At 36.5% G+C, this 13,092-nt stretch overlaps 1 long non-coding RNA gene across 1 annotated transcript in view; it reads right to left on the bottom strand.

Moving 5' to 3' along the window:
- Positions 1 to 535: 535 nt before the first annotated feature.
- Positions 536 to 13,092, bottom strand: part of LOC147578209 (uncharacterized) — a 66,703-nt gene continuing 54,146 nt past the window's right edge. Inside the window, exon 2 of the long non-coding RNA XR_015254935.1 lies at positions 536 to 1,020. This is a non-coding gene — a long non-coding RNA (uncharacterized LOC147578209). The remainder of the gene's footprint in view (positions 1,021 to 13,092) is intronic.

The raw sequence follows: 13,092 nt of genomic DNA, 5'->3' as shown, positions 1-13,092 counted from the left end.
AAACCCATTGTTTGTAACAGCTGCATAGTATATCATGGTATGAGTGACTTTTGATTCCCTTTAACAAATGCTCTAATAATAGAAGTTCAAATTGTCTTGAATCTTTTGCTACCATGAACAGCATAGTAAGTACTTCTATACATATGTCTTTCCATAAGTGTAAAAGTATTTCTTAGGATAGAATCATCACAATAAAAATGATGACATTCTCCATTTTGATAGTCTTGTTTATTCTGCTCAAAGTGGTGACTATACTGAAGCACACAGAATTAAATAATTTGCTCTCTATCACAGAGCCAGTAAATGTTAGAGTCAGTAGGTTGCTCAGGCCATTTGACTTTAGAGCAAGAATTCTTATGCATTATATTATGCTATCTCCTCTTTTTGTTTTGGAATTACTCCAGATTTATTAATACATTTGGGAAGATTTATCTCCCTATTTCATATCTTCATTTTGCTTGTTCAGAAAAAAAAAAGTTTTAGTTTTTTTTTTCAATGTAGGCAAGACATTTCTCATTAAAAATAATCCTGGGTATTTTGCATTTTATATTTGACATTTGTAATATAAGGATGTTTGAAAGCAGATGTTTTGACCAGGGCCCCCAAGGGGGAAAAAAAAGGATAAAGAGGGCAATCTTCCTAAAACATCAGTCTAACTTATAGAGTGTAATCTGAAGCATTATTTTATATTAAAACTGAATATTACATAAAGACATAATTCACATGATTTGTTTTCATAAAATATAAGGCAAAGATATTTTTATCCATATATTAGTTCGCTATTGGTACAAAACAAATTAAATCTTGAAACTTAAAGTGACAAGCATTTACTACCTCACACAGTTTCTGAGGGTCAAGATTCTGATGAAGCTTAACAGGAAAGTTCTATCTCAGGCATCTCATAGGCTGTAGTCAAGCTGTTGACCAGTATTGCAGTCATTTAGGGATAAAGGATCTGTTTTCCAGTTTACTCACTCACATAGATGTTTACAGGAGGCTTCAGTTCCCTACCACATAGACCTGTAGTGTGGTGAGAAAGAGAGAGTGAGTATGAGGGTGAGAATGAGGGTGACTGTGGGAGAGGGAAAGGGAGAGAGAGAGAATGTTCAAGAAGGAAGTCATAATGTCTTTTAGAAAATAATCTCAGAAGTAATATTCCATCATTTTCTGATGTATTCTATTGTTTATACAGAACAATGCTGGTATAATAGGGGTAAGAACTACACAAGAGTGTGAGGCAGGGATCACTGGATCTAGGAGATTGGAGGCACAAGCTCTGGGTTCTTGAGCACCCTCCACTACCATATGGATACCAAAAAACAAAAAGGTTGAGAAGCACTAAGCTATGAAATTTTATTTGCATAGAATCTTAAGGTATCTAAGAAACTCTTATTTATAACTAGTTTAATAGTTTTTCAAAGAAATATATCTATCTCTGTATCTATCTAGATAGATAGATACAGAGATAGATATATATATCAGTCCAAACCTCCAGAAAGTAAACTTTAACTCCAATTATTAATTTGACCTAGGATCAAAAACTTATGAGAGAATAAGAAAAGCTTCTAGCCACCTGGGAGGCTCAGTTGGTTAAGCATCTGACTCTTGATTTGGGTTCAAGTCATGATCTCACAGTTCATGAGATGGAGCCTTTGTGTCAGGCTCAGCACTGACAGTGTGGAGCCTGCTTGGGATTCACTCGCTCTCTCTCTACCCCTTCCCTGCGTGTGTGTGCTCCCCCTCTCTCTCTGTCTCTGTCTCAAAGGTAAATAAATAAACTTAAAAAAAAAGAATAACAAAAGTTTCCTTTTCAAAACAATGAATTCTAAAACTGAAGACATCAACCCAGGTAAGTGTATTTGACATCAACCCAGGTAAGTGTATTTGAACTAGATCTTTTCCTTCAAAACTCTCTCTGGTGGCCTTTTGGTATATATAACAATATTGTATATAATATTGATAATTATTTATGTATTTTATGAATTATTTTAATCCTTGATATCTTTCAGTTTTATAAAATTTGCAGTCATGTCAAAATTTTAATTAAATAGGTTTATAAAATTATATAGATATTACTAAAGCTAATATTGTCCTATTCATTCTTACATCTTACATTCTTACATTATCAAGTTTATATATCTTGATATGAATAAATATATAATAAAATGAAATAATAAAAATACATTTTTCCAAGGAATTTCATTAACTAGTTAAATCTATATATTCACTCATGTGATGGATTATTATATTGTCGATCCCCCCTCAGTGAACCACAACTCCCAGTATTTATATACTTCTGTAGTCTCTTCCACCTTGAGCTTAATGAAGATCTTTTAATAAGCTTATGCACATTTCAGCTTGTTCTCTTGGAACACTTCCTGGACTAGACTAATTTGAAGGATAAGACCGTTTTGTTGTGTTAGCCTTAGCCAAGTTCCCACTTACATAACAACCTAAGTGGTATCAGTTATACCACATGAAGCACAACAACCAACCAACTGATCCCAGTCAACGCACAGAATCATAAGAAATAATACTTTCTCTTATAAGCCAAAAGTTTTTTAGGGTGTTTATTTCACAGCACTACATAACTTGAACAGAAAAGGATAATACATGAAAGCGGGGTGCTGTCATCATAAAAACATGAAATATGTGGCATTGGGTTTGGAGCTAAGCAGCAGACAAAGGTCTGGCTAGAAGACTACTGAGAAACTTGCTATTGGAAACTTGACAAGAGTGGACTTGATTTATTGACAAAAATTAATAAGAAGTGTGACCTTGGTAACTTGTAAGATAAAACATGTGCCAATGACTGTGATTCTCACTAAGGAGATTTCCAGACAGGATGCTGAAAGTACCATTTGGCTTCTTATAGTTGCCTAAGATATGGCTTCGCAGAAAAAAAAAAAAAAAAAAGATGGATAAAATAAGGAACTATTTAGTTTTCAAGCAAAGTTAATGAAATTATTTCCAAACCAAACTGGCTGAGCTAGAATATGAGTTCGTTTTCAATTCTCGGCTTCTCGAGTGCATAAAAGTTATCAAATTAAGAAACGGTATCAGATGAAAACAAAATCCAGGGCACTGACAGTAAAATGTGGCTTCAGCATAAATGTCAGATCAAAACTATGATTGCAAGTCTGTTAGGACATAAGAAAGATTCAAGGTGAAAAAGAAAGAAAAAAAGAAAGAAAGAAAGAAAGAAAGAAAGAAAGAAAGAAAGAAAGAAAGAAAGAAAGAAAAAGAAAGACAGACTCAAGGTGTTTCTTCTCACTCTTAGCTAGGCTCCTAAGGATTTTAAGGGTATTGTCACATATTCCAAAACAGAAAGGGATCTGTCCTGAAAATATATGTTCCTATGACTTTTGTCTAATGGAATGGACTATAATCTAATATGTAGAAGGTCCACAAAATTTTAAAGGGAATTTGAATATTAAAACTACTGTCAGCTTAGACTAAAAGAGACAGTTCAAAACTTTTTGGGCCTTCAGCTTTCTACAGCAGGAAATAGGCTAATAAAGCTGCTCAGCTACAAGAAAAGGCAAATATTTTTACTGAAAAAGCAAGCAGAAAGAAGACCCCAGCAAGCTGAGCCAAGGGTCATGGGGAACCACTCTCAAATCAAGAAATGTTCTCTACCCTGGAGCATAGGAACTGGTGACATGAGCCTGAATGGATTTCAGAATTTCTGTGAGTCTCTTCTTCCTCTCCTCCTCTCTGAGTGGGAGTATCTAGCGTGATTATCTTCTTTCTATCTTACCACTGTATGAACTGTGTGTAAAGGGCTGGTAATTTAACTTTTCAGTTTATATGCCTCTATAAACTGAGCCTGGGTGGCTCAGTCAGTTAAGCATCCAACTTTGGCTCTGGTCGTGATCTCACCATCCATGGGTTCAACTCTGTGTCAGGCTCTGTGCTGACAGCTCAGAGCCTGGGGACTTCTTGGGATTCTGTGTCTCCCTCTCTCTCTTCCCCTCCCCCACTCATGATTTCTCTCTCTATCTCTCTCAAAAATAAATAAAAACATTAAAAAAGAAAATTTAAACACTTAAGTTGTACCCAGGGTAAACTTTGGGAAAGTGTGGAAAGAAGATGTTTTGAATAGACAAGAAGCATATAATGGTATACAAACACTCTGAAAAATATTAGAGCCAGTGATTTACTTTCCTTAAGTTCCTGCAATGCCATTAGCTCTCTTCTCTGATCATTTGCAAAGGTGGAAAAAGCTCTTTTAAAACGCTTTTCCCTTGAGCCTAGAAAAGAAAGAGAGGTTCTTCTTTCTAAAAGAAAAGTTTTCCTTTTTGACTGTTCTCAGTCAGCTCAAATAAGAGGGGCTCAAGGAGGAGCCAAGATGGCGGAACAGTGTGGAAGCTTTTTATGTGTCTGGCATCCATGAAATACAGTCAGACCAACACTAAACCATCCTACACACCTAGAAAATTGATTGGAAGATTAACACAACAATCTGCACCACCTGAACCACAGAATTCAGCAGGTACACGACACAAAGAGCTGAACTTGGGGAGCAAGAAGCCCCCAAAGGTAGGGAACCCCTTTTGCAGGCAGAGAGAGGATGGAGACTGGGGGGGGGGAGCATACAGGAAATGCACCCCTCCCCAAAAGCAGCTGGAGAGAAAGTGGAAAATTGGAAACAGCCACAGGAACTAAACTAAAAAGGGAGAAAGGAGAAAGGAGAGGGTTCAAATTCCATTAAGACTGTAAACAAGGGGAGCACAAAGGCTGCAACTCTGCAGCTCAATACCTGGCGGAGCTCTGGTGGGAAAGGTGAATCCCCAGGAACATAGTGGGGTCCAGGAGGTTCTCAGGCCACACGAGGAAAAGCGGTTCCACTGCTGGAAAGACATTTGGTAGAAACTATTGAAGCCACCTGGTCCCAGCAGACCCTGGAAGGCAGCCACATTTGCTGATGCTGGGGCAAGGTTGTTGAGCATGAAGCCTGGTGCCAGATGTGTGTTGTGATTTTCCATGGTCCCTGAAACACTGAGGCTACACTGTCTTGCGATCTTTTTTTGGGGCGGGCTGGCACCTGGCCACAGTCTCGGGGCACCGGCAATAGCAGGGTCCAGCGGGCGTTCCTGGGTGCAGCCGACATTCGGCCATTGCTCATTCAGCCATTACTCGGTGACACCCTCCCACAGAGGAGCGGAGCGGGTCAAGGCCGCAGTCCTTCAGAAGAAAGGGGCCGGGGAAAACAGCCAAATCCGAGACAAAACTTGGGAGAGAGGTACTGCCTGGGGCCTGGTCACGGAGAGTGGAAAAGCGGGGAGTGGACGAGAGCTGAAGACAGAGGACTGGTGTGTGATTGCTGATCCAGGAGAAGACTGTGTGGCTGGGTGGGGCCATTTTCACCGCTCGCTCGCATGCGCATGCGCACCGACAAGCACCGCAACAATCCACCCCCGTAGGCTAGCAGCACCATCTACTGGAGAGTGGAGCTGTTACACCAAGCCCTGACCAACTGGGCCAACTTCGCTCTTCAAGAACACAAACCTCACCGTTGACTTAATTTATGGACTATAAAGAGCTACATGGACTGACCCCTAGGGGAAAATGAGGCAATTTCAGTCCTACTTCAATCTGTTACCAGGATCATCTGTTCAATTATTTTTCTGTTTCTTTTTCCTTCTTCTCTTTTACAATACTTTCTTTTTCCTGAACATAGCAAGAGAAAAATTCATTTTTATTTTCAATTGTTATTAAAAATATCTGCCTTTAGGGGCGCCTGGGTGGCGCAGTCGGTTAAGCGTCCGACTTCAGCCAGGTCACGATCTCACAGTCCGTGAGTTCGAGCCCCGCGTCAGGCGCTGGGCTGATGGCTCAGAGCCTGGAGCCCGTTTCCGATTCTGTGCCTCCCTCTCTCTCTGCCCCTCCCCCGTTCATGCTCTGTCTCTCTGTCCCAAAAATAAATAAACGTTGAAAAAAAAAATTAAAAAAAAAAAAAATATCTGCCTTTAATTTTTATTACTATATTTTTTACTTTTGTGTAAATTTTTTCAAATTCTACTTTACTTCCATCATTTTATTTTAGTCTATTTCAGTGTACTCACATTTTCAAATTTTCAAACAATTTCCTTTTTATCTTTCTTTTTTTCTTTTTCATTTCTTTTTCTTGAATGCGGAAAGATAAAAACTTCATTTTTACTTTCAATTTCTTTTAATTTTTTTTTATTTTTATTACTATATTTTTTGCTATTATGTAATTTTTTTTCAAATTCTATCTTACTCCCATCATTTTATTTCCGTCTACTACAGTGTATTCACTTTTTAAAATTTTCAAACGATTTCTTTTTTTGTCTTTTCTTTTTTTTAATCTTTTTCTCTTTTTTGTTTCTTCTTTCTTAAATACAGAAAATGAAAAAATTCATATTTCTTTTTAGTTTTTATTAAAAATATTTTTCTATAATTTTTCTACTATATTCTCTACTTTTGTATATTTTAGGCTACTTTAGCATATTCATTTTTTCAAATCCTCAAACAATTTCTTTTTTCGTTTCTCTCCCCCCCCCCTTTTTTTGTTTCTCTAATCTGTCAAACTGCTCTCTACACCCAGACCAAAACACACCTAGGATCTAGCATCATCTATTCAATTTTTGTGCGTGTGTTTTTAATTTTTAATTTTAATATTTTTTTCATTTTAATTTTTTTCATTTCAATTTTTTCCACCTCATTAATTCCTTTTCTCCCTTCAAAATGACAACATGAAGGAATTCACCCCAAAAGAAAGAGCACGAAGAAACGACACCTAGGGATTTAACTAACACAGACACAAGCAAGATGTCTGAACCAGAATTTAGAATCACGATAATAAGAATACTAGCTGGAGTCGAAAATAGATTAGAATCCCTTTCTGCAGAGATAAAAGAAGTAAATAAATACCCAGAATGAAATTAAAAATGCAATAACTGAGCTGCAATCACAGATGGATGCAGCGGCGGCAAGGATGGATGAGGTAGAACAGAGAATCAGTGACATAGAGGACAAACTTATAGAGAATAATGAAGCAGAAAAAAAGAGGGAGATTAAGGCAAAAGGGCATGATTTAAGAATTAGAGAAATCAGTGACTCATTAAAAAGGAAAGATATCAGAATCATAGGGGTCTCAGAGGAGGAAGAGAGAGAAATAGGGGTAGAAGGGTTATGTGAGCAAATCATGGCGGAAAAGTTTCCCAACCTGGGAAAAGACACAGATATCAAAATCCAGGAAGCACGGAGGACTCCCATTAGATTCAACAAAAACCAACCATCAACAAAGCTTATCATAGTCCAATTCACAAAATACTCAGGCAAGGAGAGAGTCATGAAAACAGCAAGGGAAAAAAAGTCCCTAACCTACAAGGGAAGACAGATCAGGTTTGCAGCAGACCTATCCACAGAAACTTGGCAGGCCAGAAAGGAGTGGCAGGATATATTCAGTGTGCTGAATCAGAAAAATATGCAGCCAAGAATCCTTTATCCAGGAAGGCTGTCATTCAAAATAGAAGGAGAGACTAAAAGTTTCCCAGACAAACAAAAATTAAAGGAGTTTGTGACCACTAAACCATACCTGCAAGAAATCTTAAGGGGACTCTCTGAAGGGAGAAAAGATGAAAAAATATATATATAAATAAACAAATACCAAAAGCAACAAAGATTAGAAAGGACCAGAGAACACCACCAGAAACTCCAACTCTACAAGCATCATAATGGCAATAAATTTATTGCTTTCAGTACTCATTCTAAACGTCAATGGACTCAATGCTCCAATCAAGACACAGGGTAACAGAATGGATAATAAAACAAGACCCATCTATATGCTGTTTACAAGAGACCCACTTTACCCCTAAAGACACCTACAGATTGAAAATAAGGGGATGGAGAGCCATCTATCATGCTAATGGTCAACTAAAGAAAGCTGGAGTAGACAAACTTATGTCAGAGAATCTAGACTTTAAAATAAAGACTGTATCAAGAGATGCAGAAGGGCATTATATCATAATCAAGAGGTCTATTCACCAAGAAAACCTAACAATTGTAAACATTTATGCGCCAAATGTGGCAGCACCCAAATATATAAATCAATTAATCACAAACATTAAGAAACTCATCGCTAGTAATACCATAATTGTAGAAGACTTCAACTCCACACTCACAGCAATGGACAGATCATCTAATCAAAAAATCAATAAGGAAACAATGGCTTTGAATGACACATTGGACCAGATGGACTTAACAGATATATTCAGAACATTTCATCCTAAAGCAGCAGAATGTACATTCTTTTCCAGTGCACATGGAACATTCTCCAAAATAGACCATATACTGGGACACAAATCAGCCCTAAGTAAGTACAAAAAGATTAAGATCATACCATGCATATTTTCAGACCACAATGCTATGAAACTCAAACAAGCACAGAAAAAATTTGGAAAGGTAACAAATACTTGGAGACTGAAGAACATCCTACTAAAGAATTAATGGGCTAACCAAGCAGTTAAAGAAGAAATTAAAAAGTATATGGAAGTCAATGAAAATGATAGTACCACAACCCAAAACCTCTGGGATGCAGCAAAGGTGGTCATAAGAGGAAAGTATATAGAAATCCAGGCCTTCCTAAAGAAGGAAGAAAGATCTCAGATACACTACCTAACCTTACACCTTAAGGAGCTGGAAAAAGCACTGCAAATAAAACCCAAAACCAGCAGAAGACAGGAAATAACAAAGATTAGAGCAGAAATCAATGCTATTAAAACAACAACAACAACGACAACAAACAGTAGAACAGATCAATGAAACCAGAAGTTGGTTCTTTGAAAGAATTAACAAAATTGATAATTTGCCAGTTTGATCAAGAAGAGAAACGAAAGGACCCAAACTAGTAAAATCAAGAATGAAAGAGGAGAAATCACAACCAACACAACAGAAATAAAAAACAATAATAAGAGACTATTATGAGCAATTATATGCCAATAAAATGGGAAGAAATGTCCATATTCTGGAAGAAATGGACAAATTCCTAGAAGCATATACACTACCAAAACTGAAACAGGAAGAAATGGAATATTTGAACAGCCCCATAACCAGTAAGGAAATCAAATTAGTAATCAAAAATTTGCCTAAAAACAAGAGTCCAGGGTCAGATGGCTTTCCAGAGGAATTTTACCAAACATTTAGGGAAGAGTTAACACCTATTCTCTGGAAGCTGTTCCAAAAATTAGAAACAAAAGGAAAACTTCCAAACTCTTTCTATGAAGCCAGCATTACCATGATTCCAAAACCAGACAGAGACCCCACAAAAAAAGGAGAACTATAGACCAATTTCCCTTATGAACATGGATGCAAAAATCCTCAACAAGATATTAAGCAACCGGCTCCAACAATACATTAAAAAAATTATTCACCACGACCAAGTGGGATTTATACCTGGTCAGGAACAAGACAAGGAAGTCCACTCTTGCCACTGTTATTTAACATAGTATTGGAAGTCTTAGCCTCTGCAATCAGGCAACACAAAGACATAAAAGGCATCCAAATCAGCCAGGAGGTGTTCAAACTTTCACTCTTCGCAGATGACATGATACTCTATATGGAAAACCCAAAAGATTCCACCAAAAAACTGCTAGAATTGATTCATGAATTCAGCAAAGTTGTAGGATATAAAATCAACGCACAGAAATTGGTTGCATTTTTATACACCAACAATGAAGCAACAGAAAGAAAAATCAAGGAATCAATCTCATTTACAGTTGTACCAAAAACCATAAAATACCTAGGAATAACTCTAACCAAAGAGGTGAAAAATCGACACACTGAAATTTATAGAAAGCTTATGAAAGGAATTGAAGAAGACACAAAGAAATGGAAAAAGATCCCATGCTCCTGGATAGGAAGAACAAATATTGTTAAAATGTCAATACTACTCAAAGCAATCTACATATTCAACACAATCCCTATCAAAGTAACACCAGCATTCTTCAGATAGCTAGAACAAATAATCCCAAAATTTGTATGGAACCAGAAAAGACCCTGAATAGCCAAAGCAATCTTGAAAAAGAAAACCAAAGCAGGAGGCATCACAATCCCAGACTTCAAGCTATACTACAAAGCTGTAATCATCAAGACAGTATGGTTCTGGCACAAGAACAGACACTCAGATCAGTGGAACAGAATAGAGAACCCAGAAATGGACCCACAAATGTATGGGCAGCTAATCTTTGACAAAGCAGGAAAGAATATCCAATGGAATAAAGACAGTCTCTTCAGCAAGTGGTGCTGGGAAAACTGGACAGCGACATGCAGAAGCATGAACCTGGACCACTTTCTTACACAAAAATAAACTCAAAGTGGATGAAAGACCTCAATGTAAGACAGGAAGCCATCAAAATCCTCGAGGAGAAAGCAGGCAAAAACCTCTTTGATCTTGCCCACAGCAACTTCTTACTCAACATGTCTCTGGAGGCAAGGGGAACAAAAGCAAAAATGAACTACTGGGACCTCATCAAAATAAAAAGCTTCTCCACAGAGAAGGAAACAATCAGCAAAACTAAAAGGCAACCAACAGAATGGGAGAAGATATTTGCAAATGACATATCAGATAAAGGGTTAGTATCCAAAATCTACAAAGAACTTATCAAACCCAACACCCAAAAAACAAAGAATCAGTGAAGAAATGGGCAAAAGACATGAATAGATATTTCTCCAAAGAAGACATCCATATGGCCAACTGACATATGAAAAAATGCTCAACATCACTCATCATCAGGGAAATACAAATCAAAACTACAATGAGATATCATCTTACACCTGTCAGAATGGCTAACATTAACAGCTCAGGCAACAACAGATGTTGGCGAGGATGAGGAAAAAGAGGATCTCTTTTGCACTGTTGGTGGCGATGCAAGCTGGTACAGCCACTCTGGAAAACAGTATGGTTTCTCAAAAAAACTAAAAATAGAACTACCCTATGACCCAGCAATTGTACTACTAGGCATTCATCCAAGGGATACAGGTGTGCTGTTTCGAAGGGACACATGCACCCCCATGTTTACAGCAGCACTATCAACAATAGCCAAAGTATGGAAAGAGCCCAAATGTCCATCAATGGATGAATGGATAAAGAAAATGTGGTATATATATATATATATATATATATATATATATATATACACACACACACACACACACACACACATACAACGGAGTATTACTGGACAATCAAAGAGAATGAAATCTTGCCATTTGCAACTACGTGGATGGAACTGGAGGGTATTATGCTGAGTGAAATTAGTCAGTTAGAGAAAGACAAAAATCATATGACTTCACTCATATGAGGACTTTAAGAGACAAAACAGATGAACCTAAGGGAAGGGAAACAAAAATAATATAAAAACAGGGAGGTGGACCAAACAAAAGAGACTCATAAATATGGAGAACAAACTGAGGGTTGCTGGAGGGGTTGTGGGAGGAGGGATGGACTAAATGGGTAAGGGGCATTAAGGAATCTAGTATGAAATTATTGCTTCACTATATGCTAACTAATTTGGATGTAATTTTTAAAAAATAAAAAATAAAGTTAAATTACAAAATTAAAAAATAAAATAAGAGGGGCTCAAATAAGTCTTTCCTAAAGTAAATATTGAGCTCCACAGACCTCCTTACTTCCTTAGCATTGTCATCTGTGTTTTGCAGAGCTTCTCCACACTCTTCCTTGCCATTTTTTGAAAGTTTGTAGGCAATGGAATGAATGTGTAAGCGCTCTTGGGAGACTACCTTTTGTTTACTTTTTAGATTTTGCTTCTCTGGAACTATTCCACCTTTTTAAAGCGTCTTTCAGGATAGAATCTATAAACTCTGAACCAAATACCCACTTATTTTAACTTGAACTTCAGAGCAATCCTTCTTTATGATCTCATCACTATAAAATAAAATTTCATCTGAAAACAGAAAATAAACTAATAAGCATAGTAAAATTATCAAGATAATCCCATTAAACCTTTTATAAATTCCCTGTTATTTGAAACCAGTAACAATCTCTGAAAGGCTAATTTATTCTATTGTTATTGTTTTATTCAAAATGTTGCTCAATTAACAGTAGTAAGACATAAGAAATTTATGGATAATTTTCAGATGTACATTACATTCTAATAAGACAACAAAAATATACAAACATGATTCTAAATTGCATAATACAAAGATCTGAGTCTAGAAAAAATTCTAATAGATAATAAAAGTACTGTGTGTGAGGACAGCCTCTGACATTGCCTAACCATATGATGCTAGATAAATCATTTTGCCTTTGAGTTTCAAGCATAAAATGAAGAAGTGAAAACAGATCTAATGCTTTGAATTAGTTGTTCTAATTGTAATTTGAAGAGTCCTAAAACTTGAAAAAGCAATGGTCTAATCTTAATTTATATTTTTAAGTCTTCAAATACTTTAAACGATAAATTTCCAATAGATTTTATAAGCCCTTTTCCTGAGTTTTGCTATTTAAGAAATGACTCATTGTGAAATGCCTTATTTTAGTGACACAAATAGAATTTCATAATATGCTCTTCATATAAAATTAATAGAAAAAATGCAGATGACTTACAGTTCAATTCTGCAGGTACAGTATTCCCAGTGATCTATTTACTAAATAAAAACAGCTCCACTGTTATGCTCTGTACTGCACAGAAGACTATAAACACCCAGAAAAAATGTCCTTCATTTTTAATTCATTTGAATCACCTTTTTTCTCACCTTTATTCAACAGGGAAAAGAAAAATCCAAACCTCTTCAGTAATAAAGTTATTCCTTTTTAGATGCAAAAATAGTTCTGACATTTTTACTCCATCAAGGACAAGAACAAATAAATGTTATAGAATGAAAGGAGATTGCCCATACCATATAGCTTCTCCCTGAGGTAAAACAACAAATCCATCAGGTTTCAGGAAGGAATTTCCTTTTTCTCAAGTGTTTTCTTTTTGTAAATTAAACTGTTATTTTGAGATAATTATAGATTCATACGTAGTTATAGAAATAATAAAAAGAGATCCCGTGCATACTTCTCAAGTTTTGCCAAAGTGTAACCTCTTGCAAAGCTACAATGCAACA

This window comes from Puma concolor, chromosome C1 (genome assembly GCF_028749965.1).
Source record: "Puma concolor isolate L17-30 chromosome C1, mPumCon1.1.hap2, whole genome shotgun sequence".
In the NCBI taxonomy this organism is placed as follows: Eukaryota; Metazoa; Chordata; class Mammalia; order Carnivora; family Felidae; genus Puma; species Puma concolor.
This window is presented reverse-complemented; position numbering and strand designations above follow the sequence as displayed.